Source organism: Amblyomma maculatum, chromosome 5 (assembly GCF_055883805.1).
Source record: "Amblyomma maculatum isolate TAMU_Amacu chromosome 5, ASM5588380v1, whole genome shotgun sequence".
NCBI classification, from domain to species: Eukaryota; Metazoa; Arthropoda; class Arachnida; order Ixodida; family Ixodidae; genus Amblyomma; species Amblyomma maculatum.
In genome coordinates, this window is record NC_139348.1 from 127,312,336 (window position 1) to 127,320,662 (window position 8,327).

The following is an 8,327-nucleotide window of genomic DNA, read 5'->3' on the forward strand; positions in this document are numbered from 1 at the left end:
ATATCTGCGATTGTTGGTATAGATGGCGCTGGACGCAATGGTGTCCCATGGTCGTCGTAGTTCGGCTGCTGTTGTGCGCAGGCTCCATTGGCGGTGGTGTTCGTCGCTGCAATAATGTAGTGTTTCACATCTTGTGACAAGATGGACTTCTGACGCGCTGGACTTGGCTGATGAAACGTCAAGTAGAAAATAGTTTGCATGAAAATAAAAGAAATTACCGAAATGAATGTATAAATAATAGTTTGGTGAGGTCATGCGGGAGCAATTTATTATATGAAAGTAAAATGAATTTATTACCGTTGAAGAAAGACTTTCTTACAGCTTTCCGTTTGTCCCTACTTGGCAAAGACCTGTCAAAGTTGTAGTTCTTTGTTCAACATTTCATAACTACGTTATCGTTCTTGTTTTGTTCTGATAATTAGCAATAAACACACACTGTGGTTTGCGGGAGCTTTATTGCTAAACGGCGGCGTTCAGGGTTCTTGTTGATCCGTCCTGTTCAGTGCTGTATTCCACACTACTGGGCTTGATCACCACATTAATCAAGCCGCAGAATTGGAGGCGACTATAGGCCGTTCATGTCTTCCGCTCTATTTTCAAGAGCATGATCGTCGAAGAAAATTCTAGCGACGACATCAGAGGGGGCTCGAGCATTTCTCTCTTCTGCTCTATCTTCAGGAGCTTGGCCATAAAAATAAAACCTCGCCATGACGTCTTGGTCGGTGCGAGCCTTCCCAACATTAGCTTTGGCAAAGACAGATATCAGGGTGGCTGTGAATGAGAAAAGAGAGAAAATACCCAGTGTCAGCGGTGCCGTAGAATACAGTATAATGCATGAAGACGAGTTTTGATTTTGTTGGTAGAAATCGGAATGCAGAGAAGGCTTAGTGAAGGTCTAATGCTTGTTACTTTTAAAAACGCTCCATAATTAATTGCCTCCTTGGAGCCCTAAAGAGCATTTTGCATACAAACATATAAGCTGTCATTTCAGAATTGTTCGATCTGCATAGATAAAACACCAGATGAAGTGTACTGCTATATTGCAAACGCATACTTTCGAGACTGCTGCTCTCATTAATCATTTAACTGGAACCAAAACAAACTGTAAGTGATCAATAAAACAACCGGGATGTAGAGGGAAACCATACCACTATAGAGAAGTATCTAGTGTGGAGACGCCACTTGATATTCTGTTGTCCCGAAATAATATATAGCTATGATTTCTGCCCGTAGAGCATTCTGCCTTAAGAGATTAAGCGCACTTTTGCAAAAGCTCCACTGATTGGTTGGTTGCACAACTTTTATTTCCATCGGAAATAGGCGTCTTCTTCCCCGGACCCGGCACGCGTGCTGGGGAAGACGGGGAGTCGTGCCACCGCGGATTAGAGGTCGGCAGGTAGCCCTTGGCGTGTTGCGGCCTCTTCCGCCAGATGGATGGCCACTGATGTCATGGAATTTGACTTAAAAGCGCGGCGCGAGAAGCCGGTACCGCTCGCTTTTTTTCGCAGCCGGCGGCCCTATCTTGTTCTCGTGCCTCGCTTATTCTATTGCGCACCTGACAAACTTTATTCGTACCGGTACATATCTTCACCAATATTCAACTTTGCATCCCAGAATGCCCAGAGTCTTCCAGTCGCCTGCATATATTTTTCCTGAAACACCACCACTGCTCATCTGGCTCGCATTCTGGGACCTCAAACATTTGAACTAGGCCACTTCCTAAATTTGACCTCGGCCTATTTGGGCCAAAAGCGATATCCGGCCTGATTCGGCTTTGGCGAACACGATGGCATGTTCTAAATTTAGAGCCAGATACGCCCAAATTCGACCCCGGTCGATTTTGGATTAAAATTGCATCAAATTGTATACAAACATCGTGATCAATAATGAGTTTGCGCGAACATGAAATGCACGCTTGTTCTCGTATTGCTGAGTAACTCACACATAACGCCGATGCTAAGGTTCGGCATTGTCTAAATACCGATTTGGTTCTGCCTTGCTGCAGAAGCAACTGGTTGGTTTGTGGGGTTTAACGTCCCAAAGCAACTCAGGCTATGAGAGACGCCGTAGAGGAGGACTCCGGAAATTTAGACCACCTGGGGTTCTTTAACATGCACTAACATCGCACAGCACACGGGCACCTTGCTTTTCGCCTCCATCGAAAAGCGGCCGCGGAGGCCGGGATTCAATCCCGGGTCTTTGGGAACAGTAGTCGAGCGCCGTAACCACTGCGCCACCCCGGCGGGGCACTGAAGAAACTACAGGGGTATTCCCATCAACAGTCGTCGTGCGGTATAAGCTGTGCCAGATAAATCATGTATGAATAGTTTGCGATGCATCCACTCTATTTCAAGGGTCACAATCAAGGACCTTCGAGGAAATTAAGTTGCATCAGTCACCTCTGAGATTTCCTGCAGCCCATGCTTTCAGCATAAAGTTTGGTGAGAGCGTCAGAGTGTCGAAGGATAGAATTATACACATATAAATTTTCCTACTTAGAGGGCAGATTTGGGTCGTTACTTCAACTGAACCCTAAATTATCGCAGGGCTAACCTGCCAGAACCTGAAGAAAGCGCTATATATACTCTTGTTTTGAAAAAGGGTGATGACAATGCGAGTGTGCGTTTTGCCTAAATTCTGCTTTTTCAAATTCAAATTAATTTTAAGTTCCTAATTACATCAAGTCGCTGAGTAATCACATTCTTTGAGAAAGCGAATTCTACTATTGAAAAGAAAGATACCGAGGAGGGTGACCAAAAATACGTGCTTTGCGTTCCACTCCATGTTCCTTCCTACGCAAGTTGACTGCAAAGTAAGAAATACGTATAACTTGCAGACTGTTACAGCGCTTATAAATATATTTTTATGAAGCATTGTTGATGCTGAGAACAATATTACAATGATAAAATTACCAATTACGGAGTGCGGAATAGAATTCCCTCTTTTACTGACCCAAAGAGTGCTTGGGAAATGTGTGCTTCTCAAGAACTTTATTGCAAGTACGTCTTCATTATTCCGCCCAAATAACCGACGTCTTAAGCGCTGACTGAGAGAGCACACCGCTGTATTGCCAGGAAAACGTCTGCAGAGAAACGTATATCGAAAATATCGTTCCGGATGATTCCTGTAGCCTATAATTGTAGGTGATCTGTCCAGTACCGTTTGTGGGCTTAGATCGGCGCTGGTTGCACGCTCAGCGCGAAATTCCATCCGATATTTGTGCAGATTACCAGCTGCGTGCGAGATATAGCAGACGCAGTGCGCGTACACCGGATGTGACCCACTACTGACGGTAAAGAACACACGAAAATAAAACATGAACCATTATTTTCTTAACTTGTTTTTGCATCGACAACAGGTGTTGTTTGGAGGATGAGGGAAGTAAATAGGGCATTCGATTACCTCCTGCGGATGTACAAAAAATAGTGCCATGAGCTAGATTTATGCTCGAAAGGAATACAAGGTTGTTTTCTTTTTTGGCACCATTATGCAGTGTCGACATATGTCAGCCCATCACACGCTCATTGCGCATGACTGAAACAGTCACAGGATGTTGTCCATTGCTGATAAAATGTGAGAAATGAACGCTGGTTCTAGCACAAATGAAGAAGTGACCCTCATAACTCGAAACATCGCTGCAAGATATTGAGTGAGGCTTCAATGTATTTCAAGATATTGCAGGCTTTTCATCAATAATAATCAAAATTCTGTACAGTGAACAACGAAAACGCGGAGCTCTCACACCACGTAGTCTTTGTTGAGGAATCGTGACTGCATCTCCATCGGGTTGCCCTAGCTATTGAAATTAAAGGAAAGTTGTCATCGACTTCTTCGTTCTCTGCATTTATTGAATAAATGTTTTATATCGTCATACAAAGCTTGGTCGTCCAAGGTGGCCTCTCAACTGTGTAAAGTTTAGGAATCTATAATTTAAAATGATTTTTGTAAAACTTCATGGATCCTGCTTTTTTTCTGTTATCTGATTTCAAAAACGCACCCATTTATTTTCTACAACAAGATCAGTAATTTTTGTTCATTGGTGGAAGCTTGGATATTATATTCATAAACTCATAAAGATCTATGCAATTTTCCGCAGTCAACTGAAAATTAGTATATAAACTGTCGTGCGCACCTTAATCGTTTTCCAAGGAATTTCCAGTTACTCGTTCTGAGCGCAAAACAGCCATCAGAAGCAAAACATCCTTACGCGAATATAAACCTTATACCTCAATATATCAGGAAACAATTTCTTTCAATATTCAAGTTTTCTCATGATTACTTTGAAAACGTCACCCACTGGGTTTCTACGAAATATTAACTGCTGGCTGCGCTTGAAAAAAAAAATCAATGAAAACTATTTTATAAAACACACTGGAAGCGTAGACTATTCCAGTTAACATGTGCATAGCTGAATATTGCAATACCTAACATCTCCATACAAATTTAAAAGGGATTTAAAAGGGTGCAATATCCTAGACCAGCTAGAGCGCAATTATAACTTATGGGTCATGTTCATTTTCGATAGACTGCCCTTGAAAGTATTAAGAATGCTGCGTCCGAATGACATGTTTTACTTTGACAGCGCAGGATCCTTTCGGGTGCATACCGACAGAAAAAATGGCTCCTAGTGACCGAAGTTTCTGGTCACAGCGTTGTTGTTGTTATTTCGGCTGTAGGAAGAATGAAAAGAAAATACACGGGCCTGCTACTGGCTCTGTAGCTGAGGCATCTCCGCTACCTCGTGCAGACAAAAGAGAAAACAGAGAAGAAAGAAAAGGAAGACGGAGAGAAAGACGCGTGCCGCAACTACAGCCGTCGTCCACCATGAAGCGGTGGCGGGTGCAATGACGGCCTACAACAGATACAAAATCGGTGGCAGGCTAGCCCCCGCCGCAAGCGGCGGTGACCTACCTGTCCCAGCCCCATTAAGGGAGTCTTTTCCGGCCACAGCGTAGGCTAGGATGAACTAGAACGAATTTGAAATCAGTATTTGTGAAATATGCGAAGTATACGTACTCTGCAATAATATATGTCAATGCATGTTAAGCCAATGGTGATTACTCATTGTACGAGAGCAGAAATCTGATATTTCACGCGCAGATCACTTAGGTACGGAGGTATGACTTACCCTATGTCATTACTTTACACTGTCTGCAGCAATTACTGAAGCAATCTGAGAAGTTCACTATGCACATGTACGCAGGATAGAGGAAGTGACCAACATATAAATTACGATGTTGGAGGTAGCACCCTATAACCCATAAGTGACGTTAGATTACAGTGGTTGCCATCAGATGAACTTAGCGCTAAGAACACAGACACAAGCAGAAAACACAGAAGGGAGCAGGGGTGCTTCTCACCATGCTATTTATCACGAAAGCTAGTTAATCGTCAAAAAAACAGGGTTCAGCTCATGATTGTGTAAATACGAGAGCTACTTTTAGTTGCCCCATTCATACGGCGATATTTTGTATTGTCCGTTTTAGTAACTTTTGCAGAGTGGAAAACGCTGTGTTTGTTTTGTGTTTCGGTTGAAACTTAAACTGAGTTATTAAATTGTTTGGTAGGGAAGTAAAGGCTCAGTATTTGTCAAAGTTCTCAGAGGACCCCTCAACCGCAACGTGAGGGAAGGGACACTGCTTTGTTGGTTGTCTTTCTTCATTTATCACAAAACTGTGAATAAGGTTTTAAATTCAAAATATGGTTCTTCTCTTTTGCAACCACGTTCTGAACACATCGGATATACGAAGTTAAAACCTGCTGTACGGCGTCGGCTGTTCGATCGAATGAGCTGCATATTCTCTCGACAAAAAATTGCACCAATAACTAGCCCAATACAAGGTCGTCAAGAGGCGTTGCACCGAAACTTGCGCTAAGTATTGCAGAGCAGTTGCTATAACATTCTTCAGAGTGTCAATGAATCCAAATGTAAAAGTTCTGCGGGCGTTGCTGTTAGCTTGTATGGTCCTCCACTGCGAACGCTGCTTCGTGGAGGGTCTGTTAGAGTCTCGAGGACGTACCTGAGATTCGGAGTTTCAAATTGAAGTTTGAGTGGCTGACATACGTTGCGTTGACATACGTTGGCGCCTTGAAAGCCTGATTCACAGCGATAACATCCGTTTTTTTTTTCAGTTTTGGTCATCTGTCACCGCTCATGTCAATGTATACAAAAATGTTTTTAAGCACATCTCTCTCCTGCACTAGCATGGTTTTTTCAGCTCGATCGATTCTGTCTCATGTTTTATCGGCTTAGATTTCCGGATAACTTGGTTGATAACGCTTCTTGCCGACTCAGTCGGTAGTCCTCGTTTGGACACTGAGACCAAGACAAATATGTGGTCACAAGACGTTTCTTTGAAAACTGTAAATAGATTTACTTTTTTTTTCAGATGGCTGGCAGGTATGATTGACAGTTTTATGGGCCTCATAACTCCACCTAAACCCTGCCTACGCGATTCACCACAAACATTGTAAAATGTACAAACTTAGTCTTACTGCGAAAATATATCTTCACTAAAGAGCGAATGCGCAAGCTACTCTTCATACTTCACACCCCCTAATACTTAGGTGCCAAATCACTAAACAGAACAATTCGCATTTCGATAATCAAATTCAGAAATCGAGTTGACCCAATCCAAAATCTGACTTGGACCATCCAAACAATGAACGTATTCCTCACCCGAAATTTAACGTTACCATAAAAAAAAATAATTGTTCAGTAAGTCCTTCAATGCGGAAAGACGGTTGGAATTTGGATGTTTTCGCACAGCACTACGCTCGTTATAGAACGTACACCGTCATTTTTGTCTGAATATTTCACTAAGCCCGAAGAAGGCCCCCCGAGCTTAAAAAAATTCTGATCTACAAAAACCATTAAATACATGAGTGAACAAATTAGCAATATGCTCGCTACACTCACCTGTATTTGCATGCCAAATGCTACGCAGTTCTGAAAGCACATCGGTTTGCCAGCCTACTTGCTCCTCAAAGTAATTGCTTTACATCAGCGGAGTAACCTAGTTCAAGGCTTTTTGAGTGAAAGAGGACATGTCTTGAACCCGGAAGGCTGCCGCCCCTGGAATTTATTTTTCTGCCCGAGCTGGGTCACAATTTATTCACAAATAATTGTAGCTCTGATTAAATTGCGTATTCTGTGGTGCATGTTTTCGAGCAAAAAACAGTGATGAGATGTTCATTGTTTCTCACCAAAAAAAGCCTAGCATTCAGCTTTGTGACCGGTCTTGCACAAACAGCTGTTTTTATATCGACTACGTTATGATTATAAATAGACTTCACGAATATGGAGATTAACGATGACTTTGCGATCAATAATAGAACTCTTCAGTTATTCCTTGCTCTAAGATATGCGCACGTAGTTTTCAGCAATATTTATATAAAATTGCAATTAGCCGTCTGTTAACGCTGACTAAATTAAGGCTTTTTCTAACTACAACCGCATTTTATATTTGTACTGCGATTTTTACGACTTGCATTATCATGTCGGCAAATGCGAGCTGTTCAAAAATTCTCTGTTTCTTAAATTATTACTCTCGCGTCCAGTTTGAGAAACTGATCGGTCTAGTACAACATCTGTATCAGGTTCCTTCTATTATGATAATGTGTTTCAATAGGCATGATGAGTGTTGAATCAGTACTGAATTTTATTATCAATGTAATCACCGTGGCAAGCGTGAAAGTTGCCTATTTGCCACAAATGCATATAGATATTTGCAAGATATTTTGTGAGAAAACATTTTGAAATGTCATGAAAAGGTTATTCAATTTTCACGAAATACTGTCTCTGATAACAACGACACTTAGGGCTTGAAACAAGATGAATATGCCATGCAGATGACGTTGGTTACTTTACTGCTGTTAAGTTTAGGAATGTCTATAAGGCACTCCCATCCTTTTGGTTAAATGATGAAAAAATTGGGTTCTAGTGTTAAAATGAATGATTCTGTTTTGCTGCCTAGTAATAACAGCTATACGCAGCTCTACTACGTAGTAATAACAGCAACAATAAAAACAAATCACTATGAACATATTTCACCAGTGTACTAGACCAGATGTATTGCATTCATGCTGTGTGCTGCGTGCAGGTATATCTTTCTTACTGCTTTACTGCTTTGCGTACTCCGCTATTTCTGCAAATGCCTGTAAAAGGATGAAGTGCAGTTCGATGTTTGTTTCAATATTGCTGAAGTACGTATGTTCTTAAGTAGTGAAATTGAATAACAAGAAACAGAGAGGTCGTTTTTTTTTTTTTTTCAAAATGCTGGTGCGAGGTTTACTGCTAGCTCGCTGTGTTCAGGTTTTTTATTTGT